The sequence below is a fragment of the Plecotus auritus genome, assembly GCF_963455305.1.
Source record: "Plecotus auritus genome assembly, chromosome: 11".
NCBI lineage: Eukaryota > Metazoa > Chordata > Mammalia > Chiroptera > Vespertilionidae > Plecotus > Plecotus auritus.
The window spans coordinates 33,571,987-33,599,308 of NC_137777.1; positions in this window are offsets into that span (position 1 = coordinate 33,571,987).

Below are 27,322 nucleotides of genomic sequence, written 5' to 3' on the forward strand. Positions count from 1 at the left end.
ATTAACTTTCTCATAAATAGCACAGAAGTCAGCTGCAACCCAGTTTTGCCTGCAATGTCACAAAACCTAAATTAGTTGAATTTAAATTGGCAAGGTGTGAGTATGTGTTAGATCAAAACCTAATGTCAAGTAATTGTTCGTGTTGTGTCCTGGGTCATTGTCTCTCTCACTCCACAATCTGCCCAGGAAATTTGTAAATTGCTCACAGCCTCCACTGACATTCATGACCACTGGAGGTCTAACTCCAGACAATCCCTCCCCTGAGCTCCAAACTTACATTCACTCCTCCTAGTCACCACTCCCCGGGTGCTTCCTCCAAGCCTGGCACCGAGCTGTCCTTGAACAGCCCGGCTCTACGCTGACAGCACCTCTACAGGGGGATGTTGTTATCTCCGTTGTATAGCTGAAGAGATTGGATCTCAGAGAGGTCACGCAGCTGATCGTTCTCCGGCCATGCTTCTAATCCAGGTCTCGCTGGCTTAGAAATCCATGCCCTTTCGACTGTTCTGCAAGAGTGAACAATATAGTTAGAAATGTAATTGTTCTGGATAAAAGTGTTCTCAGTGCAGAGACAGGTAGGTTTGGGGCGGGATGGGGGTGGGGGGAGGGGGGAAGAAGCCACTAGTGCAGTGAGGACAAGGTCTGGAATCTGAAGTCGAGAGCAGTGCCAGGAGATGCTGAAAAACCGTTATCTAGGCAGAGTGGGAATCGCTTCGTGGCCCAGGAGAGAATGTAGGCCTCTGTAAGACCACGTGGGTCATCAAAGGGTATCAAGAGGAAGCAGGGAGTGATGTCTATCATCTGTTTCATATTTCAGGGGGAACATTCTGGAAATAACTTTACAAATGGTTTAGAGCAGTGATTCTCAACCTTTCTAATGTCATGACCCTTTAATACAGTTCCTCATGTTGTGGTGACCCCCAACCATAAAATTATTTTCGTTGCTACTTCATAACTGTAATTTTGCTACTGTTATGAATTGTAATATAAATATCTGTGTTTTCCGATGGTCTTAGGCAACCCTGCTAGCGGTTCTCAACCTGTGGGTCCCGACCCACAGGTTGAGAACTGCTGCTGTAGAGCCTAAAGGGTCGCAGCATTAGAAAGGTTGAGAACCACTGGTTTAGAGGGAAATGAAGAGAGATTAGAAATAGGAAGATCGTTGAGGAAATTACTGTAATAGGCCAGGTGAGAAGAGATTCAGGCCTGAACTGGGACAGTCACGGCAGGAAGGATAAAAAAGGATTCTGAATTTGGCGCACAGTTGAATTGAAGAAGTAGATAAAGGTGAGGTTATGTCACCCCAAAACCGTCCTTATTTGTCTTCACCTTGCTACCTCTTAGAGTATGCCCCAATGGCACACATATTGCAAAACCTGCCACCTCAGTGAGGAAACTCACTGTTCTAGATTGTACCAGACCCAAAACATGCAAAAACAGAATGTCTAGATCAGGGGTGGGCAAACTTTTTGACTCGAGGGCCACAGTGGGTTCTTAAACTGGACCGGAGGGCCGGAACAAAAGCATGGATGGAGTGTTTGTGTGAACTAATATAAATTCAAAGTAAAGGAGTGGAGGGGAGAGCAAGAGAACCGGATAGAACAGCCGGATCCAGCCCGCGGGCTGTAGTTTGCCCAAGGCTGGTCTAGATCATACTGTTATTTACCTCTGTGTCTGTCCTCTATTTTTAAGAAAAGAGAGAGTTCCCAGTTGGTGTGGCTCAGTTGGTTGGGCATCTTTCCATGCACCAGAAGGTTGCTGGTTCAATTCCCAGTAGGGGCCCACGCCCAGGTTTCGGGCTTGATCACCAGTAGGGGGCATGCAGGAGGCAGCTGATTGATGTTTCAATCTCACATCAATGTTTCTCTCTCCCTCTCCCTTCTTCTCTCTAAAAGTCAATTAAATTTTTTGAAAAAGAGAGAGAGAAAAATTTCACAGGACATGATTCCCTGTTATTGAATGCCTGTGACTTTGACTAGGGGTAGGAAAGAAATGGAGATAACCTACTGAAGAATATAGAAAACGTATAACTGAAAACACTCTTAAAGTACCCTAATGCGTATGTAAGTCCATGACCTCATAAAAGAGAGGCTTGTCTCTGCGAAAATGATGAGCCCGATGTCAGCTTCCATCTCCATCTCCACCTTCATGTGCAAACAAATGTATCTCAAGCTCAATACCGCTCAACTTCTCACCACCTGGGTCCAAGCAACCTCTGCTTCTCACCTGGACTCTCACAGTCTCCTCCTAACCCATCCTCACAAACCCACCCTGGCCTCTGCCCCCAAACCATCTCAACACAGCAAACCAAAACCCTTTTAAAACCTAAGTTGAGTCACCTCACTCTTCTGCTCAAAACTCCTCAATGGCTCCACAATCAGTCTGATGGCAATAAGACCCAGCATGTCCTAGCAAACTAGTATGCATACTATATCTATCATGGTCACTGACCTCATCTCCTTCTGTTGCCTTCTTCTCACTCGGCTGAAGCCTCATTGGCCTCCTACCCACTCCTCAGATCCACCAGGCACTCTAACTACGCACCTTGACACTGGTGTTCCCCTCCCCCGCCCCCCGCACTCTGTCCAGAACCCTTCTCCCAGACATCTGTGGGGCTCAGTCCCTCATCTCCTTCGGGGTTTTGTTCAGAAGCCTCCTCTACAGTGAGTCATACCCTAAAGCACCTTATTGAAAATTGCAACCCCCCACCACCACCCTGCCTCATTTCACAGGTGCCCTCCCCAACACACTTACACTGCTTTACTTTGCTGGGAGTCATTATTATACTCTCTAACATACTACTATTGGTTGAAAAAAAAGATTTTAAAATCCTAACCCCAGTACCTGTGAATGTAACTTTTTCGGAAAAAGGGTCTTTGCAGATGAGCCAGTTCAGATGAGGTCGTTAGGGTAGGCCTTACTTCAATGTGGCTGGTGTCCTTACTGAAAGGGGGAATTTGGACGCCGAGACATAACAGGAAGAATGCCACGTGAAGATGAAGGCAGAAATCAGGATAATGCTTCTACACGCCAACAAACACCAGAAGGGATGTCGGGGAGGGGGTGTAGAGAGCGGGAAGCCTGGAACAGATTCTCCCCCGCCCTCAAAAGAAACCAACCCTGCTGACACCTTGATCTTGGACTTCCAGCCTCCAGAACTGAGGGACAAAACATTTCTGTTGTCTAATCAGCGGTCGCCAACCTTTCGGACCTCATGGACCACCAGTTGGCGATCCCTGGAAACCACCCAGTTTGTGGTAGGTTGTTAGAGCAGCCCTAGCAAACGAATATGCATACTATATCTATCATCAGCCTGTTTTCTGTATTTATTATCTGTTTTCACCCCGGAGGGCAAGCTCCTCAGGGCAGGGATTGTTTATCTTGGCTAGTCTATCTCCAACAGTAAATGAATTAATCAACAATCGTGCTCCAGTCCACACTCGGGGTCTTTCCTCTCACCTATCTTTAAGACAAAACCTTTCAACTTCCACCCCAAATACCATAGACTTTGGTGCTTTTTAACTTTGCTTCTCTTGCTTCCGCTATTGAGGGCATATGCCCACCTGCTCCTTCTCTACCTGTTAACATCTCTTGGTCGGTTATGACACATCCATGTCCTCCCTTCAGGGATGAATTCCCTCTGCTCCCCTACTCTGTTTTATTATTCATGTGGCTGTACCTCTCTGCCTGTAAACCGAGACCCCTGTGAGTTCTGTAATCATGTCCTATTAATCTTCCTACCTCCAGAACCTGGCCCACTGTGGGTACTCGGCGGCACTCAGGGGGTACTGGGTAAATGTTTGCTAGTTTGAATTAAATCTGTGTCCTGCAGCTCTGGCTCTGGCCACAGCAGGGCACGAGAGGATTAGACAGGTCTTTGCAGAGCAGAAGTCAGATCAGAGCGCGGGAGCCTCCCTGCAGGCTCTCTGTCTTCCCGCAATCTCGTGAGAGTTTCTTAAATTGGAACAGCCGGTGATGTTGTACCCAAACCACTCAGCGAAGCCCAGGGAGACACTTGCCAGAATCCACAGCAACCCAACAGCTCAATCAGAGGAGGTGTGCGAATCCTCCTTTTCATAAAGTAGAGCAGGCGTTCTACTGCCTCCGATTCCAGGCAGAGGTCTCATCGCTGTTTTCCGTCCTGCCCCTAGTTTCTTCCAAAGGGTGGGTGTTGTAAAGGCCCCCTGTCTTCACCTGGCTTTGCCGAAAGGCTGAATTGGAGCCAGCTCCAGAAATACTAGTAAAGGGTGTGTTGGTGTGGCTGACACGCATTTAGCAGAGCTGAATACTCACGTGGATGTGATCTGGAAAACCATCTTCTCCGTGGAGCTTGACTCTCAGGCAGGAAGCGAGCTCTCACACGCGGAGCCAGCGAGGATTCCTGGTGCAGAGCTCCCTCCCGTGGCTGGCGGGCTCGCAGCTGCATTGGGGCCGCATTCCTACTGCTCCCAGCTGCAACCAAGAATGCACGGACACTAAATTCTATTAACCTGTGTCCCACGGCCTCAATAAAACTTTCTCAATAATCAGCAAGAATAACAATGCATATGAAAGACAGTCCTTTGCCCCGTGTTTGAACATTGAAAGGCAAAAAGCACATCAATGGATAAGGCTTTTTAATGAATAAAATTATTTTCTTAATCTGCAGTTACCTTTCAATCAATACTCACTTCCAGAAATTAAAAAAAAAACAAAACACCATCTTGCAAATGGAAAGGAGCTTAGAATAAATCATAATAAACTAATCAAGAGGCAGGGTTTGACAAAAATGATTATGCAGAAATGTTAATCTTGTCCTCAAAACAGTTCATCTTTTCCTATGTAAACATCTGTAGCTGCAGTCAATCACAAGGGAAATGTAATTCTCTATCATGTTTTCAGGTCTATAATGTCTGAGAAACTTAGGCCACGAAGAAGAGCCATAAATGCATTTCACTGTTGGTGAGAACCCATCATTTCATTTCAATGATGGTTAAATAAATAAATAAACAGCAGCTCCCTGGAATAGCGGGCAGGGCCTCACAATTTGTGGCAAACAAATTTGATGCAAGTTCTCCACCTAGTGGATGTTTTGGAAAATGTGTAATGAGATAAAAATGGCAGGTGTGAATGGCACAGAGCTAGAGAGATACGTGGTAGCATTCTGTATATCAATCAGTGCTAGCATATCAGACTCCTTTTCTTCTTTTCTACTTTTCCTCTTTCTTTCGTGCCCCTCCCTGTCTTATTAGGCCAGGTCCTCCAGGAACCACTCAAAGACAGATATTTATTTGCCTACTAGTGGCCCGGTGCACGAAATTCGTGCACATTAAAAGGGGATTAATTAGAGGAAACAATTTAATATTGCTATTTGCCCTTTCTCTATAATAGAAGTGTCAGAGATGAAAGAAAATTAGTAAAATGTATATGAAAACCTTCCTCCTGTCAGAGTCTGGGGCACACCACGGGACCCAGAGTCAAGTCCCTGCCCACCCACATGCGGCTCAAAATCTTGTGAGACCCAGACCTGGCCGCCCCCTCCCCCCCCCCCAATCATTGGGATAGATCCAGACCTGGCTAGTCCCACCCTTGTCAAGCCCCGCCAGGCAGGGAACATAGCCTCAGGTCCCCTGGCCTGGCGCCAGGATGGGGGGGCATGGCCTGAGGTCCCCCAGCCCAGACCGAGGTGGGGGGGGCGTGCCTTGAGGTCCCCCATCAAGCCCCACCAGGTGTGGGACATGGCCTGAGATCCCCTGTCAAGGCCTGCCAGGTGCGGGCACCGGGAGGGGGGAACAGCCTCAGGTCCCCTGTCAAGCCCCACGGGGGAGGGGAAGGGCGTAGCCTCAGGTCCCTGCTGATTGCTTGTTAAGGCTCCTTATGGGAACTTGGCCTCAGCTGTGGGTGCAGCCACCTTTGTGACAGAGTGATGGTTAATTAGCATATTCCCTCTTTATTAGATAGGATGGGACACTAATTGGGGAGCGCTCTCAGGGAAGACACCTGTGAGAGAGTGAAGGAGGCGGGCCCGGGTGGAGGGGCACAAGTGCCACCCAGTGCTGTGTGCTCCAAGTGGCCGGCTGGAGGGGTGGTGCCATACGGGCTCAGCGCTGCTCTTGGTTGGACGCTTGCTGTACAGTAGCCTTGGCGAGGGGAGCCACACGGATGGGCTCACACACCACCACCAATCCTGCCACAGTGGGTACTCCACCCGCAGCCCCGTGTGGCCAGGTCTGGTGGTTACTGCTGAGGCTGGCTGGCTTCAGGGAGCGCGCCCTTCCCTACCTGTTGTTCAGTGCCTTGTGCGTGTAGATGCCCTCTGCAGGTTCTGCCAGGAGAAACAAAGCCCTTCCACGTGGTGCCATCCGCCGGCTTCTTCCCCAGCCAGGCTGGCTTGTCCCTGATGGTGCAGCCTTTCTTCTTGCAGGCCTCCCACCTCCAGGGAAGCCACGTGCCTCGGGCCATTCTCCTCGCACGCTAGGTAGATGATTAGATTCACCACCCAACTCACAGACCCTGGATCCCCCTCCCCTCCGTGTCTCAGGGCAGCAGCCGTCCAGCCTTAGCTGTACCTTTTTCCAAGCCGACCCCTCCAGGAACTAGGCCTGGCCTTCCCCCCACCCCCCCTCAGGTGGTCATAGGGACCCCTGCCCTCACCACGCAGCCATGGGTGTGAGCGAGGGCGGGGCCAGTACATCTTTGATGGATGAAATGGGGATCTGAAATCCCACCTTTTGTACCTCAAACTGCTCTAGTACGATCACCCCAATGTGAGCTAATGAAATGAGGAAGACAGTGAGAACACGAAGAGCAGGGGCATAACAAGGGATGACAGGAAGGAGGAAAGGGCTACATTGGCGGTGCGTCTGAGGACATGGAAGAACTAGCAGAGGAACGTTTTTTTCGCCTGCCCTCCACGCAGCATGCGTCTGACCTTCCACCCGCCTCTGCTCCTCAGACACTTTGGGTTCCTCATTTCCTGGACCCCTCAACGTTGGAGTGGAACGACCCAGAGCCCAGAGCCCAGACCACTCCTCTTCCCCCTCCACATGGGGCTTTCCCCCAGTCTCATGGCCTGAGCATCTTCTCGAAGCTCCAAGTCCCTCACTTCCCCCTCCAGCCCCTCCTCCCCCCTCCCCCTTCCCCCGGCTGGCTGCCAGCCTGTCCTGCCCACTGTTCGCCTGCAGCCGCTCAGGCTCGACGTCTGGCTCCACAGCTCAGCTGTCCACGGCCCAGCTCCTGACACTCCAGTCGGCCTCATTTTGGCAACGTCAGATTTTTTTTCCAGTGGCTCAGGCCAAAAACCTGGAGTTGTGCTTGACTCCTTTCCCTCACACCCCACTTCTGATTCAGATTGCTGTCAGCAATACCCTTAAAGCATATGCAGAACCCAACCACTTCTCGCCCGCCACTCCTGCAGCAGCCACGATGGGCCAAGCAGCCGTCCGTTCCCGTCTCACCGCCGTGTGTGAACACATCTCCTTGTCGCCACCTTTGCCCCTTCCTGTTTATTCCTTGAACAGCACGGCAAGGCCTTCATACTGGCCCTCCCCACTGGAGTGCTCTGCCCCAGAATTCTGCATACTTCCCTCCCTCGCCTCCTGCAGGTCTTTATTCAAATATCGCCTTTTCAGAAAGGTCTTCCGTATAACATCAATTTAAAATGGGAAAAAAACGCCCAGCCAGAGTGGCTCAGTTGGTTGAGCATTGTCCTGTGCACCAGAAGGTTGCTGGTTCGATTCCAGGTCAGGGCACATACCCAGGTTTTGAGTTCAGTCTCCAGTTAGGGAGCATACAGAGGGCGAGTCAATATTTCTCTCTTCCTCTCTCTAAGATGTCCTTGGGTGAGGATAAAAATAAAATAATAACAAAATAGAAAACAATTCTACTGTTCTCCCATGTAGTGGGTTGAATTGTGGCCCCAAAAAAGATATATGTGCATCCTAATCTCTGGAATCTGATTATGCCCTTATTTGAGAAGAGGGTCTCTGCAGACTGTAATTAAATTATGGGTCTTGAGATGAGGTCATCTTGGACTACCTGGTGGGCCCTAAATCCAATAGCAAGTGTCCTTATAAGAGACAGAAGAGAAAACCCAGACACCCAGACGTGGGGCAGGCCAGGTGGAGATATATCAGTACTCCAATGTAAAATCTATTTATCATAGTTATTGACTTTCTACCTACTAATGTATAATCCACAGGAAGGCAGAGATTTTTTTAAAATACATATTTTATTGATTTTTTACAGAGAGGAAGGGAGAAGGATAGAGAGTTAGAAACATCAAAGAGAGAGAAACATCGATCAGCTGCCTCCTGCACACCTCCTACTGGGGATGTGCCCGCAACCAAGGTACATGCCCTTGACTGGAATCAAACCTAAGACCTTTCAGTCCACAGGCCAACACTCTATCCACTGAGCCAAACCAGTTAGGGCCAGAGATTTTTTTATATCCGTTTTGTTCACCACTGTATCCCAGAGTCTAGAGTAGTGCCTGGTTTCAGTGCCCTGTTTGTGTGCAATAAATACTTGTTCATTAGGAAAACAAACAGATGAATCAATGAATGAGTGACAGGTCTCCGAATGTTGTACCTGTGTGAATAGCAAAACGATGAATCTACTGATAAAAAGAGGGAGTAAATGAAATGAATAAGTTAGAATTGAGATGAAGGTAGCTAGATAAGTTTAATTTATGGCTTGGTGCAGTTTTATTTGACATCATTACAAGTAGAAATGTCTACTCTCTCATTAATTTATAATTTTCTTATGAAGCCAGCTCTAAAAGAATTTTGGAAGACTTACACTATTACTTTAATAAGATAATTAATAAGACATAATAGGACAAAAACACTGTGACATTGAAGATACAGAACTGATTTTGGGGTGAAATGTGTATTGAAAACACATGGATTAATGATTACATTTCAAATATAGCCCCTTCTAAATCCCATTTAGCCAGCCTCTCTTGAACCAGATGTTTTGGTGTATGATACCAAAATTGATGTATCGGTTGACTGAGGAATTGGTTTCACCTCCAATCTTTTCCCCTTCCTATGTACTGAGGCAACACTAATGGTGAGGAAAGCAGCCAGGATTCAGGCTATGTGACAGCTAATGACAGCTCTGGACAACGTCAGGAACCCAGAGGAGAAGCTGAAATCGCAGCTCCCACCAGCACTGGCCTCGCAGCATGTCCTCCCTAAAGAGGTGACCACCCCAGCCTCAGTGAGGGAGGCAGACTGACAGCCAGGCACACTCAACAGAGGGGACCCCGTGCATGTGGAGAAGGGGTGCATGCGGGGAAGGGGTGTGTGCCCAGTCTGGCTGCCTTTACTTCCCTCATCTCTTCCCATCCCATTTACTAGTAATGAGGCACTTCCCTAGTGATGTTTTCCAGAATAGTCTTTGCCATGATCCGCTTGCTTGTTAAGAAGAAAGAAAAAAGGAATGAATGAGGAAGGAAGGAAGGAAGGAAGGAAGGAAGGAAGGAAGGAAGGAAGGAAGGAAGGAAGGAAAGAAAGAAGGAAGGAAGGAAGGAAGGAAAGAAGGAAGGGCTACTTACAATTCTTCATAAATACTAAAAGTGGAATAGATCTCACCTCACCTCCCTACACATCCATTTGAAATTTTTATGACATCTTTTACCTGATACATATGGGCGTCAGTTTTCTTTATTTTCCAAGGTTTGAAGAGCCTCAGGGGTATTTTTGCAGAGGCCACAGGGCCCAAGTGGTTACATTTCATCAGCATCCTTCACAGATGCCTGCTGTGTGGCCATGTGGGGGCTCAGACCAACCTCATCTTGGCGGCCTCAGGAGGCAGGCAGGTACCCTCCCCACTCAGGGTCATCAGTGTTTTTGAAAACATCAAAGTTGAAAAGTCCACATAAAATCTGAGAAAATTAGCTTCCTGGTGAACTCTGTATTTGGTATTGGTTTTTTAATGGGCACTGAGTACCAGATGCATATTTTCTTGCAATGTCTGTTAGATACTGTCTATCTCAATGCCCTGACACATATAATAACGTCACTTTCTTCTTCTTTTTTTTTTTTTCTTTTTTGCCTCTGGGTTCATTTTAATTCCAAAGTTAAAACAAAGTGTAAAACGTGTGTTGTTCTAAAATATCATGTTTTTCACCAGGAGTGCTAGATTGCACTTGCATATGTCACATGCCTTTGGACTACTTTGCCGTTATTAACATCTCCTTTATGACAAAGATGTTTGGATTGTGGAAGGGCCTACCGTGGGAGAGAAGTGACTTTTGGCATCGCAAAACATTTTTAGCTAAAAGTAGTCAATGTACCCCACTGAAAAGTCAGGAAGAATTACTTTGTAATACAACTAGCCCAGACCAGATGAGAAATAAGATCCCCTTAGGGTTGAATTGTAAGGATAATTTTTTCACTAAAAGCAAATCTATAATAATAAAAGTGTAATATGCTAATTAGACGGGAAGGCTGAACGACCTTCTGGACGAAGCCACGACTGCTGCCTTGGCCCTCGGGGCCCCGTGCATGAATTTCATGCATCGGGCCTCTATATATATACAGGATGTCCCCCAAATATATATATGCACTTTAACAGCTGATAGCTCAAGTTTGAAAATGAAATGTATTTTAATAAATACTGCCTTTATAATTATTCAAAGTGTGTGTATACAATTTTGGGACACATCTATATATATGTCCCAAAAAATAGATATATATTTGTATGGAAATAACACAATAATTAATCAAGAATAAACTGTTTTGCATACTCACAACTGTAAACCTACTTTTGCCCCACCCTGTATATATTGAGAGAGACAGAGAGGTCTATATGCAATATAGATATTTCCTTTTGTGAAAAAATATATACAATAAGCCTTACTTCTCAGACCATGTTTTTTAAATTGTAATTTGATTACATATCTTCTCCATATACACAGATGTGAACTTTGAGAATTTTTTTCTAATAATAATTATGCTTTTGGCCCACTGGAAAGCAAGACTGTGTGTTGACAAGTCAACAAATCTTTCTAGAGCAGGGGTTCCATGCAAAGCATTGAGAAAGACATACTCCCAACCCCCAATGCTAGTGCTCCGGCGCCCCCACTGGGATTGATCCAGACCTGTGGACTGTGTGTTTCCTCCTCCTGGGCATTTGCTAAATCATTCATGGGTGACAACTCAAGTGCTATCTCTGCAGGGAGTTGGTGTTTTTTACTATTGGTGGCTTTCTACTTGGCAGGAGAGCGGAATCCTCCAGCTGTCTGATCAGCCTAGAAGTGACCTGAGGGGCCAGCGGCCTCTCGGCCTCGTTGGAGGTTTTCCTCCTTGACTTCAACACGGAGTCCGACAAGAGAAGCAGTAGCAGCCGCCCCGAGAGCTGCAGACTACCAGCTACCCTGACGAGGGGGCAACCACAAAGGGTCTACGCCAATGGTCGGCAAACTGCGGCTCGCGAGCCACATGCGGCTCTTTGGCCCCTTGAGTGTGGCTCTTCCACAAAATACCACGGCCTAGGCGAGTCTATTTTGAAGAAGTGGCGTTAGAAGAAGTTTAAGTTTAAAAAATTTGGCTCTCAAAAGAAATTTCAATCATTGTACTGTTGATATTTGGCTCTGCTGACTAATGAGTTTGCCGACCACTGGTCTACACCTCATCCTGGGTAAGTGGCTGATTTAGAGCTTGGAGTTAGACTGACCTGGAATCAGTTTCCAGGTGACCGCCACTTACTAAACCTTAAATCTGTGCCATCAGACCCGTCTTTAATTTCTCTAGGTCCCCGTTTCCTCACGTGTAAATGGGGATGATACGGGCGAGGGTTTTGTTAGAATTCAGAGCAACAACGTCAAGATCTCAGCACAGAGCCTAGAACACAGAAAGTGTCCAATAAATGGTCATTACTACCCTTTCATCTTACGAGTTGAGACCAATTAGTTCTGGAGTCATGACATCTCAGACGGAGGGTCCCACCACGACTCGCCAGCACCCAGCCAAGCCGTTGTCTTGGCAGGAGATCTTCCAAGATTCTCCACATCTGACCTAAAACCCTTCGGGGGGACTATGGCCAAGAAAGGGGAGGAGAGAGGAAAGTGGTGTGGAGGCAACTTGCTAAAATGAGTTGTAAGAAAATACAACCTGTTTTTGTTTTGGGGTTTTGTTTTTGTTTTTTTTTTGCAAGTCTGGTTTTTCCGAGCACAGAAGTGTTGGAACAGAGTGGAAATTCCAACCGAAGGTGACACTTTCTGAAAGGCACTTTGAAAACAAACCCCCCTTCCTCCCAAATCTCTTATAAGCCCCAGCTGTTAAAATCCAGAGGTACCCAGTCAGGTATTAGAGATTTCTTTCCAACACAACTAATAAATGAGAGGCTGCTCCAAAAGCCTCGGCGGGCATCGCTGGAGCCTGGGAGTTGTGCTGTGACATTCAGCTGGTTCCTGGCACCGACAGAGACTATCACTGAAGCGCTGAAAGCTACGCCAGGAATCACAATATTGCCACCTGCATCCTGGCTGGGGACGACAAGCCTGCCAGGGAAAGCCAGAGCGCACCCTGGGTGTCCTGCCCCAGTGCCAGAGGCTGGAGGACCCAATCCGTCCTCAGCTCCACCTCCCACCTGCCACTTGACCTTGGCCGTGACTCGTGTCCTCCCAGAGCCTCGGCGTTGCACCTGCCAAGTCGTGACAATTGTGACCACCTGCCTGCCTCACCTGATGACTCGGGGCTTTTCACAGATTTCATTTTCATAATAGTGTTTTTGTATCCTTGGTAGGACATTGCTACCCAGCGTAAGGAAAAAACCATTATCATTATTGACCTCAGAGCTCAAAGAGACTTTTTCAGGCTTTCTTGCTAATAAAGCGGTAGTATCTTATATGGATAGACTGCTTTTCATCACACACACACACACTTAAAAGTTCATGATTTTGAAATGTGAATTTATTGTTGCAATTGCTTGCTTTGAAAGGCACTGTGAGGACCAAACCAGAGAGGGTTGGACCTGCATTGCCACCATGTGCCCACCATCCAGATATCATGGCTGACATGTACACATAAGGAACGGTTTGACATTGAAACGGGGACTCAGAACTGTTGGACATTGAAATTGGGACTCAAACATTTTTTGTTATTATATGTTTATTTCTAGTCTGCAGAGGCAAGATTTTTTAAAGGAAAGAAATGGGGGGAAAAATAGATACAGAGGCAAAGAAGCATTGAACAGACTGTCAAACTGCAGCGGGAAGGCAGGGGAGGTTGCGGGGGGGAGGGGCTGTAAGAGATCAACCAAAGGACTTGTACGCATGCATATAAGCATAACCAATGGATACAAGACACTGGGGGCCAGGGAGCAGGTACAGGCATGTACTGGGGGGAAGGGGAGGCCGGGGGGAGGTCAATGGGGAAAAAAAAAAAGGAGACATATGTACTACTATTTGTAATACTTCAAACAATTAAAAAAAAAAGAAATAAAGTACATTGTAAAAAAAAAAAAAAGAAAAAGAAAAAGAAAGGCACTGTGAGCTGCCCCGAAGATCCTCAGTTCAGATGGCCAGCGCCAGCCTCTGATTCCCCCTTCATTACACAGCCTCCCTTTGAGCAACAGGCCTCCCATTGTCAGCAGCCCGGGCCTCGGCTGATGTCAAAGCCCCATTCTCTCCGGGATGAAGTGTTCTCAGAAAGCGTGCCCCCATGCACTCTGCAGCAGGCAGGGACGGGCTAGCTCTGCAGATGTCGCTGCCACCGCCATGGTCCCCTTCCCCATCACGCGATCGTGGGTATCCTTCCAGACTTGCACAAAGCTCGATTCAGAGTTTGCCTTTGACCGGTGCACACTCGGCCTGCAGATGGACGCGGAAGAGGAAAAGGCTCCCCAGTGTTCCTCCACGCTCGCTTGGGAAAGCTTGGGAACTCCTGCCCGAGCTACCCGCTTCCACTCGGGCTGGACAACACGTCAGCAAGTCGCCAATGGCTCCATTCACTCTACCCAACTGGGTTAATGAGACTCTGTGTGAAACCATCAATGCACAAAAGTCAGGAAATCCAAGGCCGCCGTTCCCACACCCAGGGAGGCCTTGCACACACAGGTCACTCTGTGCCCCGGCCTGGGCCCGACTGCATCCTTGCCAGATGGCAGAGCCAAGGTGGACGCCATCCTGGGAGTCTGCCCACCTCGGGGATTTGGTCAAGGGAAAAACGGTCTGTACATTCATTACATTACAATTTCTACTCTAAAGGTATTCATTTATTCTTAAGTCAACTATTTACTAAAGTATCATATATGGACTAAAAAGTACACATGTGGTAAATGCACGATAGCTTTTTACAGCACAAATGCACCCATGTAATCAACATTCAGCCAAGAAACTGAGTGTTCAGAGACAGAGAAGCATCGATCAGATGCTCAAACCTCAGAGGGAAGGTAGGGAAGGGTGGGGGTAAAGGGGAGAGATCAACCAAAAGACTTGTATGCATGCATGTAAGCCTAACCAATAGACACAGACAGCAGGAGGGTGAGGGCATGTGCGGGAGTGGGGTGGGGGGGGGCAATGGGGGATATGGACACATATGTAATACCTTAATCAATAAAATAAATAAATAAAAGTAAATAAATAAAAATTTAAAAAAGAAAGAAACTGAGTGTTGCCAGCATCCCAGAAGCCCTCGACACTCCTCCTTCCAGCCTCTAATATGATGATAAATCTGATTATAAAAATTAACAAAGGAATGTGGTGTAAACAGACTCTGAGACGCTAGAGGAGACCAGACCATCTTATTTGGCAGTATGTCCTGGAGTTGAGCTGGCCTGGGAACACGGGCTGGCGTCCCCAGCGCTGGCCTTCGCACCCAGCACAGCAGGATGAAGGACGTGGTTACATGAAAAATGCGCAGGCCCTGTCCTCAGAGATGGCTGTGGAGCACCCGGGGTCCTTCTTCCTGGAGGCAGATACTCCTCGTGCAGGAAACACACAACAGATGTCCTTAAACAGGGCGCACCTGAGGAGCCCTGTGCCGGGCTGAGTGAGTCCTGGGCCCTCCCCAGGCCCCTGAGTCGGAGCTTCTGACCATCAGCTCTGGCCACGTCAATCTCAAAGACTTCCCCGGGAGACTGCGAGGTGCAGCCCTCGGTGAGCACAACTCTTTCCAACTGTTGTTTTCCTCCTTCTTTAAACAAATACCTCCGAGCCCCTTCCCTCTGACAATGAAAGGAAGAAGTCCAGCCCAGCTGGTGTGTCTCGCTGTTTGAGCGTGGACCTATGAACCAGGAGGTCATGGCTAGACTCCCGGTCTGGGCACATGCCCGGGGGGCAGGCTCCATCTCTCATCATTGATGTTCCTATCTCTCTCTTACTCTCCCTTCCTCTCTGAAATCAATACAAATATTTTTTTAAAAAAGGAAGAAGTCCAGGAAGACACAGGAAGGGACAATGAGGGGGCTCAGGGATCTCCACTTTCTGATTTTTATCTGGCCTGGTCCTGCCTAGTCGGATGCTGCAGCTGCAAATACCCAGAGCCTGTCAAACGCCAAGCCTCTCTCTCCCTCCCCAGGCCTCCCAAGATCACTTCCTTCTTGTATGTAACTCCAGGCCTTTGCATGTACCTGAGATGCTCTCTTGCCTCTCATCCACACAGCAAACTCCTACACATTCTACAAGACCCAGACTAAACATTTCCAAACCATACACATGTCCCGACTTGGGCCTTCTTCTGTGGCCCCTGACATCCCACGGGGGCTCTCATCAAACCACACTGTAATGTCACAGTGATGCCTGGCCCACCGAATGGACTGAGACTTTTCCTCTTCCCACCTCTGCATTCTCGGCACCGAGAACAGAAGCTGGGCCCTGCCGAATACAAAAATAATGGATGGATGGACGGATGCATGGGTACGTGAAAATGCTTCGTAAAGTGCAAACTGTTCTATTTCCACTCGTTCTGTCACTGTCACACACAAATGCCTATCAGGAACTGAAACTTCCCGTTTTACCCAGACTCCCATCCCTCCCACCTTCCAAGCAGAGAGTCAATCTTTGCCCTTTCAACAGCAACTAGAAACCCTACCCTCACCATGTAATTGTTAGCAAGACTTTATCTTTTTTTAGCATCATTATTCTCTCACACTCACTTCCAAATTCTGACATCCTAATGTCCCTTCTGCCTCTCTCTCTCCTCTTTTTTTAACCCAAAACCAAACAATCAGCAAAGAACGCCCTTGGAAAGAACAATTCAAAAGTGTGCCTGAGAGCGGCCCCCTGAGGGAGCAACGGCCGTGAGGCCAGCTCCTCCTCTGCATCACCGTCCCGCAGGTGGCTCAGTTCCCACCAGGTGTGTTTGCACAGCAACTGCTTTCTCGGGAAGAATAAACTACCCCCAGCCAGGGCAGCGAGGACAGGCTGGGCACTGGCACAGGGTTGTCCCCGGGAGCTGGCCCTTTCCTCCGAAATGTGTTGGAACCACAGTCCCAGCACAGGAGGCACTGGCTGCATTCCAGGAGCAGCCACGTGGCGGAAGCATCGTCAAAACAGGCCTGTGGCCTGGCCGGTGTGGCTCAGTGGTTGAGCATCGACCTATGAACCAGGAGGTCACGGTTTGATTTCCCATCAGGGCACATACCTGGGTTGTGGGCTCGATCCCCAGTGTGGGACGTAGAGGAGACAGTCGATCAACGATTCTTTCTCGTCATTGATGTTTCTATCTTTCTCTCCTCTCCCTTCCTCTCTGAAGTCAATAAAAATATTTTTTGAAAAGATAGGCATTTGAGTACGTGAAGCAAGTGGGGGAAAACTGTAAAGGTTAGAGGAAGAGAGAATTGAATGGTTGGGGACGGGGATGAGGGAGACAGCATGGAACACCAGTAGTTCAACAGAGAAAGCATGTAAATAGCATCATGAACAGTGTATCAGAATGTTCTAATGGTGGAAGGGTTCCAGAATTGAGCAGATATGACAGACCACGCACAACAAACCCATAATCTTATATGTGAGGCCATGGATTTACCAAGACTAACAGTGAACAACGTTCCCGTCAGTGTCCACTAATGTAGTTCAGTCCGAGTGCTCCCGAAGACCCATCTATCTCACAATATCCCACCTGGTGTTTGTGATGGTGTTTCCTCTACGCCCACCATTGTTTCATTCTTTTCTGTAAAGTTACTGTTTCCTGGAAAGGGCACATTGAAAACAAATCTGTTTTCAAATTGAGGGGCAATCTATAAAATAAAGAGCCTGTACTCAAAAAGTATCAAAGGCATGAATGGGGGTGTGGGGGGGGCGGGGAAGCTGAGGAATTGTCCCAGATGAAAAAGACTAGAGAGATCTGACAACTAAATGAAATGTTGGATCCTCGGCCAGAAAAGAACTTTCTTTTCCTATGAAGTACAATCTACACTAATAAAAGAGAAACATGCAAATTACCGTCACTCCGCTACACTACCAGCCAATCAGAGTGAGTATGCAAATTAACCTGAAAACATGATGGCAGCCGCCCCCCCCCCCCCCGCTCTGGGCCTGTGGGGGTCGGAGAAGTCAGGCCCCAGCACCTGAGGCTGGCTGCAGCCCGGGAAATGAAGAAGCCGCCTGCCCTGTGATCCCAGGCCGCAGCCAGCAGCAGAAGCCTCATGTCCGCCTGCCCCACGTCCTGGGGGAGACGGAGAAATCGGGCCCCAGCACCTGAGGCTGGGTGCAGCCTGGGAGACGAAGAAGCCACCTGCCCCATGATCCCAGGCCGCAGCCAGCCGGAAAAGTCGCCCACACTGCATCCCAGGGAAGATGGAGAAGCTGTCTGCCTGTGGTCCAGGCACCAGCACCTGCGGCCGGCTACAGCCTGGTAGATGGAGAAGCTGCCCACCCCGCAGCCCCGGGCACCAGTACCTGTGACTGGCTGTGGCCCGGGAGACGGAGAAGCCACCTGCCCCATGATCCCAGGCCGCAGCCAGCCGGAAAAGTCGCCCACACTGCATCCCAGGGAAGATGGAGAAGCTGCCCACCCTGCAGTCCCGGGCACCAGTACCTGTGACTGGCTGTGGCCCGGGAGACGGAGAAGCCACCCACCCCGCGGTCCTGGGAGCCAGCCCTTGCGTCTGCAGCCCAGGCGAAGCCACCTGCCCACCATCCCCTGCGGCTGCAGCCAGCCTGGGTGCCTATGGCTGACCAGAGGGAGGGAAGCCTGGATCCCGGGTGCCTGTGGTCGGCTGGAGGAGGGAATCCTGGATCCCAGATGTGGGGCTGGGGCAGAGGTGGTTAGGGGCAATCAAGCCAGCAGGGGAGCAGTTAGGGACAATCAGGCTGGCAGGCAGAAGAAGTTAGGGGCAATCAGGCAGGCAGGCGAGCGGTTAGGAGCCAGCAGTTCTGGATTGTGAGAGGGATGTCTGACTGCTGGTTATCCCCTGAGGGTTCCCAGATTGGAGAGGGTGCAGGCCAGGCTGAGGGACACCCTCCCCGCCCCCCGTGCACAAATTTTGTGCACCGGGCCACTAGTAGTAATATAGTTGGCAAATTTTGAATAAGGTCTACAGATTAGATGTTGGTTAGGTTCCTGGTTGTGATTATTTAACTCTGATTCTGTAAGAGAATGTCCTTGTTTTTAGAAAACACACACGAATGGGGTAAGGAAGTCTGTGTCTCACACATTGAAATCATCCCCGTGCGTCTTGGCAGGAATGTTATAAGTACCTGCAAAGGACAGCATGACCCAACGGGAGGCGCTGAGGAGCCCGAGTAATGCAGTGGCCGGTGTGCCCACCTGGGTGTCCCCTTCACGACGGTACCCGAGGTATTGAGCAAATTGCTTAACATCTCTGCTGTCCGTGGTTTCTTCATCTGAAGTTGCTAAGAAAAATACCAGCCGTCTACACTTACTGAACCTTGATCTGTGCCGAGCGCTGTTTCCAGCACTTCACGTGCGTTAACAACAGCCATGACAAAGGAGAAGACCGAGGCACAGAGAGTCAAGTAATTTGATCAAGGTCACACAGCTGCAGAGCAGCGGTGGCCGACACTGAACTGCTGCCTCATACCATCGTCCCATCCTCTAGTGTGTCTATGAAACCTCCGTGTATACCGTGCACTAATTTAGTGCCTGTGCCAGGGGCAATGCTCAGGAAAGGTTAGCTGATCCCCCGAATCAACCTCATCACTACCATCAATGAGACCCTGCAGTACACCTGCTTCTGCTGGACTCTAACTCATCCTCTCTGAGGTTCTTTTTTTCTAAATCTTTTGCGAAGTTTCATCAATAATGTGATCTATAAGGTAAACACCAGCTATCCCTGAAGAGCTAAAGAAAAAGTAACGGTAGCGTAAGTGAAGATTTTTTTCTCATGACAATTATAACTTTGTACCTTGGTTCCATAAATATTGGCTGTGTGATTCGTTTAGACTTGAGGACATTTTTCACACTACGGTATTTGGAATCCTTCCATAGGATACCACAGAGCCCAGGGGGAGGCGGGCGGGGGGAAGATTTATATTCAATCATAGCTGTGGTGCACACAGTGTGGGCATGTATTTGGGCTTTCCTCCAGAAATTATGCTAATAGATCTTGTCTAGTAAGTGATACCGAATGCCTTTCAAACCAGACGCTCCTTCGCAAGTCACTCTCCTGTCTGTCTGTTTTTAAGATGTTTTAGTTCCTTACAGAGTGGCCTTACATGGTGTTCATAGGTTGTGCTGATACTGAACGGATGGGCCATCCAGTCACGTCCCCTAAACTCAGGGGACCATTTTAGAAGCAACGGCTGCCATAACCAAGTACCGCAGACTGTGTGGCTGCAGCAGCATACACGTACTTCCTCACGGCTGTGGGGGCTGGAGTCGGAGGTCAAGGTGTCAGCAGGGCTGGTTTCTCCCGAGGCCTCACTCCCTGCCTTGGGATGGGCAACTTCTTGCTGTGTCCTCACACGGTTCTCCCTCTGCACATGTCTGTGTTCTCACTTCCTCTTCTTACAAAGACACCGGTCATATTGGACGAGGGACCACTCTAATGACCTCATTTTAACTTAATTACCCCTTTAAAGGCCTGATATCCAAATAAAGTCATATTCTCCGGTACTGGCAAGGTAGGACTTCAACACATGAATTTTGGGGGAAAACAATTCAGCCCTAACAGAGACTTAGCGAGCATGGAAGAGAGAGCCTCCGTATAAAGGCCCCTCCAGTTTAAGGCACCGATGTTCCTCGAAGCCCACTGTTTGTGAAACGCTAGGAGTCTGGCTTCTGATGCTGCTCGTCTCCTCAGTAGCAGCCTTCCTGGGAACTAATCCAATGGCTCTTCTACCCTCGCCAAGTTCCAGAGCCTGCTCTTGCATTTTCTCCTCCATACCCCACACAGCAGACTTGGTACTGTCTCCAGTTCCCAGGAATCCAAAACTCCATGCACAATATGCTGGCACCCGTGCTGGATTCAACACGCCGCCAACACGGCTCTGCACCTTGGAAATAATCCATCCTCTTAATAGCTGATATAATTTTAGTGCTTTATTTACTGCAAACATTGCATTTTGCCTTCAGGCCTCATAGAGAACAGCACTGACAACTTCCAAAAACATATTGAAATGCCTAACACGGGGTGCACGGCTGGGTAGAAACATTCCCAGTGTGCTGAGGCAGGAACGGGGGAAGGAGGGGGTGGAACCACGAGGCCCGAAGTAAAGCTCTCCAGGGCGACCCCGCATCTCCCTGCCCCGCATCTGACTTCCGACTGAAGACCCAGAGACCTGTGACCCTGACTCTACAGAGACTTCCAGCCTTGCTCTCGGTTTCCACATCCATCAGTAAATTAGAGATGAAAAGTAGACCATCCTCTTCGCTTCAAATTCTTGTAAAAGGTAAGAAAATGTGGTGAAACGTCAAAAAACACTTGATAAGAGTCAAAATGGATTCAATAAATAGAATTTTCATTCTTAGCTGTTCAAAACCAATTTAAATCCACTAAATTTGTTCTTTTTATTCTGGCTTTGTCTATTGTGTATGCTCGTTACCAGATCAAGACTGAATGGTTCCCACAATAAAACTTCTGTCTTCAGTCCCATAAGAAGATTTGTATCCATGCTTTTACTGCCCTTAATCTATCTTTGATTCTTCATAGCTCAAGGCTTTCATACTGTATAATAGAAGAAACGAGATTAATTGTAATTTTACACTCCAGGGGCTGGCTGTAGTATAATAGGTGACCACCAGGGGGAAGCATAGACCAGGTGCTGCTTTAGGCTCTCTCCCCGGTGGGCCCACATAACAGGTGTGGGTAAAGATAGCAGGCATGGGCATCAATATACAATATACAGGCATCCAAGCCACCCAAATTTATGTTGGCGCTGATCTCAGTTTCCCAGGCTCTTTCTAAAGTGTCAGGGAGCAGAAGGAGCAGGGACTGGGCTTGGGGGGAGGGGAAACACCTGGGGCAGCTGCAGAAAAAAAAAAATCCCACACCAGGTCAGGAGAGAACAGGAGGTCCCACAGGCCTTAGGAAAGGTTATTAGTAAAGAGCCAACAAGGATTTCTTACTTACATTATTTTGTATTTTCAAAATGTTTTATCCTCACTCTTATTCATTATTAGCTAATAATTCCGGACCATCATGCTCATGTAATTGTTGAAAGAATGAAGCACGAGAAATCAGCACTTTAAGCAGAAAGCAGTGAGGATAAAAGGAGAACCCAGTCTTCTACCCTGTTTGTTGTTGAGCATCCGTAAGCACATCGCCTCCCGTGGTACAAAGAGAACTCCAACCTAGAACCAAGACACTAACTTGGTTTCTCCGTCTCCCCCAGGACGTGGCGCAGGTGGACGTGAGGCTTCTGCTGCTGGCATGGCTCCATGATTAGGGTGAATCCATGAACCAGAAGGGCGCATGCCTGAGTTGTGGGCTCCATCCCCGTGTGGGGCACGCAGAAGGCAGAGGACCAATGATTCTCTCATCAATGATGTTTCTCTCTCTCTCTCTCTCTCTCTCTCTCTCTCTCTCTCTCTCTCTCTTTTTCTCTCTCTCTCCCTCCCTCTCTGAAATCAATTAAAAAATATATTTTTTAAAGGACACAAGAGGAACCAGGTAGAGAGATGGTGTTACAACAGAAACAGAAACTTCGCACGCTGTCCCAACGGTGGGGCTGGGGTGTCAGACCCCTCTGAATTTGTGTGATAACCAGCATAACCTGTTCCCTCAACCAAAGATGAGGCCAGGCCACCAGGAGCCGAGGAAACTAGGGAAGCATCCCAAGGATAGATACGCGGTGACAAGGTCAGCGGGGCACTGCGTGTTCCCACACAAGGACTTCCCACCCGTCCCTTGATGGATGCTCCCTCAGGGAATGCTGTCTGTGAGCTAATTATGGGGGTGACCTGCGGCCGCGGGGCAGGAGTGGGTAAGTGGATCGTAGGTGAGAGCTGGCTATTCACAAGGGGGCAGGCTTTGATGCAAGAGGAGCAGAAAGTTTGGCCGAAACTCAACACCTCTCAGAAGCACAGATTAGCCAAGAGGAAGAAAGGAGAAGGCATTGTGGAAGGTTTCAAGAAGGAAACAAAGATGCCTGTGTTTCGTATCGCTCAGCTGCCTCAAGAAAATGTCCATTTGTTTTCCTTACACTCCTTTTACATTTTAAGTGGAATCGAGTGAATGTGTCTTTTCAGTGTTCCCAATTTCACCGTTTCCACTACACCTCATGTTGCCATTTTAATGAAGCATCATTTTTCCAGAGGGTGTGGGAACAAAACTTATTTAATGACCTCTCGGAGCAAACACTGAGTTCTTCAAATATTTCCCTGAATTAAAACCCCCCACCCCACAATTCACTTCCTCTTTAAAATGCCAGTTTGCCAACTACTGCAAACCAGTAAACAGGGCTCTCCTTTACTCTCAAGCCACAGGGATCCCGGCGAGTCTCACGCCTGGGGAGTCCATGAGAAAGCCGGGCTCCCAGCCCTCGGCACGCAGCAACAGTCCCCTCACAGTCCTGCAGCACCCAAGTCAGGGGACTCGGCAGACACCTGGGATGACCTTGGAGATGACCTTGGACCTAGTCCAACCCCTCACTTCACAGAGGAGGAAACTGAGGCTGATTGGGAGAGGCATGCAGAGGATGCACAGGTGTCCCTGGGAGAAGGAGATAAGCAAGGTTCGCCCCCTGTGGATCCCTACCCTCTGCCCCAGCATCGCTTTGGGCAATGGTGCAAAGTGCATATTCCTGAGCCCCTCCCCCAACCTGCTGCGCTGGCATTCCTGGGGGTGGGGACTGGAAATGGACACTTCACCCCAACACCGTGGTTGTGATATACACTGGCTTTGGGAAGCACTAGGAGTAGAGGGACTAGGCGTGGGGCAGACAGACCTGGGTTTGAACACCATCTCTGCTGCTCCCTAGCTCTGCACATTTGCAAGCTAAAGTCTCCGAACTCCATCTCCTCAGCTGTCATGGAGGGGCGAGCCGCGAAGCTGTCATGGAGGGGCGAGCAGCGAAAGCCATCTGGGACGGTGCACAGAGGCACACTCAGGCCCAGGGCCCGGCCCCGGAACATGGTCAGTGTCACCTGTCCCCTGGAGGTTGCTGGGCTTGAGTCCCAGAACCCCTGTGCAAGGACGGCATGGGCTTGGGCACATCACTTGTCTCCACGGAGACTCAACGTCTTTGTCTGACATGAAGGTCCTAATAGTACTCCTCCCAGGGGTGTGGTGAAGGCTGAACATCACAGTGCGGCAGCCTGTTCCAGTCATGACACACAACCACTCCAGGTCCTTTAAACAGACAGAATTCGGGGAGGGGATTTGGTTCCACAGGGGAAAGAAGAGCTAAGGAGCAGAACGGAATAAAGAGGCTGTCCAGATACTAGCTGCTGAAAGGACAGAGGAAGGAGGGGGTTGTACAGGAGTCAGGGTGACTAGCATGAGCTGGGACCACCCACGGTCAGGGCAGGAGAGCCAGCGCCACACAAGGCAGCCGGGAAGGAGGAGAAAGGCCTCGGCTTCCCTCCTCCCACCCCTGCAGTCTCCTGCCAGGACCTCTCCTGACCCAGAAGTCAGAAGATAGGGTACTGGGAAGAGCACAGTTGGCCCTGTGGGGACAATTTGCATATTAGGATTTTATAGATATATGGATTATTATTATCTGATTCTGATTCTATATTCACCAGGGAAGCTCCTGACTATACTTTTCCTGCCCAAGGACAGCTGCCAAGGTAGAGATAATATGCTTGTCATACTGGCCTTAATATCTCAGTCAAAGGGATACTGAGTTCTCATCACAAAACAATACTGGCACTTTGATTGATACATCAGTCTCCTGTTGTCTGGGTTAATGGGAGTCTGTCCCCTGAGATGTGGATCTAAACCAAGTGTATTTAAAATTTTAACTATTAGAAGCTCCAAGGTGACAATTTGACCTAGTATTGATAGTGTGGGATCTACAGAAAGTAAATGCCAATTTAGGAGATGTGGGCATTGACCAAACCAACCTTCCTCAATAATATCCCAACATTGCCAAATGCCATCATTCAAATTAAAACAGGCAGCAGTATTGTGTGTGCATGCATCAGGTCACCTGAAATGCTGCACAATATAAAACAGCATGAATCCTGAAAAACTATTACTGTCGTGGGCCAGATCTGAGTTTCAGGAAAGGACTCAAGGTCTTTGAACTGTAAATAAATTCAGTAAAACTGGGCACTAAATTGCGAATGTCTACTGTTTAGCTACAGTGAATCACAGCGGTCAGCACAGTGTTCTATGTCCCTCCAACGATATTTCCTCCAGAACGTTGCTTAGACACTTCTGGAACTTTACCATTTCTTAATAATTTAAATTGTGTGTAACAAAAATCAAATAGCATTCTGGCCATAAACAAATAACCCATAATATCTGTATTAGAATCGTGATTTCCTAAAAGTCAAGAAATAGGAGACATTATAACTAAAGGAACTAACAAATTTGACCCATATAGAAGTTTCAAATTTCTGTGAACATAGCTAGCAATATTTATATTGTAAAGACAAACAACAGAATAGAAAGCTGTTTGCAGCAATATGTCAATAAAGAGGGGGGTAAACATTTGATTTTGATGTATCCAAACTTTCTAATAAATAAATGAAAATGGAAGGAGAGAAATTCTATTATGTGCCTCTCTAAAAGTAAGCAAGAATACCTAGCAAAAATTCAGTAAAGTCGGGAAGAAAATAGATTCTCACATGCTGCTGTTAACAGCACATATTTATACAACTCTTCTTGATTTCATTACACATCAAGAGTAATGAGATCATTTACTTTCTTTTACAATTAGTCTGATTTTAAAGGTTTTATCCTAAGGGGGGGAAAATGTTTAATGAAAAAAGCTACATGCATTAACATAGCATAATCATACATAATAGAAAAATGGAAAACAACTTAAATTGCCAACAAGTGAGAAGCAGTCAAGCTGACTATGATACACAACTCAGTGGGGTGTGATACAGCCAATTACAATCCTAATGTTTAGTTCTGCATAATACTTTGGGGTAATATTTAGAATATACTAAACAAAAATCTAAGTTTCTGATTTTTAAGCGTGTCCAGCTACAGCTATGGCAATATGTGAGCACGCGGCCAAAGTCTGGGAGAGAACAGGAAACAAGGAAGCACTTGTGATGTATCTGAATCTCAGCTCTACCACTTACTGGCTGCAAGGCACTGGGGTGTTACTTCATGTCTCTGTGCCTCGGGTTTCCAGTCTGTAAAGTGGGGAGAATAATAACCCCTACTTAGTAAGGTCAGTATACAGATCGAATGAGTTACTGCTTGCAGGGGTCCTCAAACTACGGCCTGCGGGCCACATGCGGCCCGCCGAGGACATTTATCCGGCCCGCCGGGTGCCGCTGCCTGTCCTGCTTAGCAGCCGACTTGTCCCGGGCCCACAGTGCGCATAGGAATTTGTTCATAGTTTTTTTTTTAAACTATAGTCCGGCCCTCCAACGGTCTGAGGGACAGTGAACTGGCCCCCTGTTTAAAAAGTTTGAGGACCCCTGGAGAGAACTGTGTATTTTGTGTGGAGCACAACAAATGCGTTATGCAAATGATTACCCTTAGTCGTTAGATTATTCTCCCATCATATGATTACCTTAGCCTTTATAATAAACAAAACTGAGAAAGGACTCTTTAAAAATTCTCTCACCCTGGCCAGTGTGGTTCAGTTGGCTGGGCGTCATTCCATGCACTGAGAGGTTGCTGGTTCCATTCCAGGTCAGGGCGGAACGGAAAGTACAGTAAACCCCCACTTTTACGGACCTCGATTTAATGGGCTTCTGATTTAATGGGCAACATTTTCAGTCTGTATGTCATTTGTGAAAATTATCACCCTGCCAATTTGACAGTGTGTTTAACCAAGGTTTGCTTGTAATTAAATTAACAGGTTATGTTTTTTTGTTATTCATTCACTGTCATTTTTAACAAATATTAGCGAAGAGGCCATACATTGGAAAAAAACACGGTACTAATTTCGCCGACAAATACAGATTACCTATCTACAACTATACTCTACCTGTTTAAATCGAAGAGTCACCGCTGGTCAACAATGTTGGGGGAATGCTTAGCATGTGATCACACTGCATCTTGAGCGGTAATTGGTTCTGCTGTCCCGAGGGGAGACTTTCTAGAGCAGGCCAATGAGGAAGATGCTCCAACCAACTGAGCTACCGCCAGGGCCTGGTTGTTACTTACTATTATGAAATGTGTGCCCTGAAAAGGATGTTCTCCCGTGCTAAAAAGAAAGGCTGATCATGTTCGAGGAACTGTCTCTTACACAATCCCCAGGGGAACCCCCCAGAAGCACCACTCCTGTCTCAGCCACTGTGCTGACCCGGTCGTGTTTGTGTATAAGTAGGTTTGTTGCTGGTGTATTGTATTAGTTTGGGATTTTTTAAAAAATGTCTATATATATAAAAGCCTAAGTGACCGTTACAACCAAATGACCGGAACGACCAGTTGACCAGTCACTATGACGCGCACTGACCACCAGGGCGCAGACTCTCAATGCATGAACTGCCCCCTGATGGTCAGTTCACTCCCACAGCCAAGTTCCCACAGCCAGCCAAGCTCCCGTGGTTCCCCAGCCGGCCAACCTCTGGCGATCCCTTCCTTGTATTCCTCCCTCCAGCCAGCAGGCCCTGATTGGCCAGGCCCCTATCAGCCTGGCCCCCATAGGCCCTGATCACCCATCAGGCCTAGGGACCCCACACATACACAAATTTATGCACCAGGCCTCTAGTTTTTGTTTTTTTATTTTTATTTTTTTACTTTTTTTAAAATAAATCTTTAATGTTCAGATTATTACAGGTGTTCCTCTTTTTTTCCCCCATAGCTCCCCTCCACCTGATTCCCCACCCCACCCCATGCCCTTACACCCCGCCAC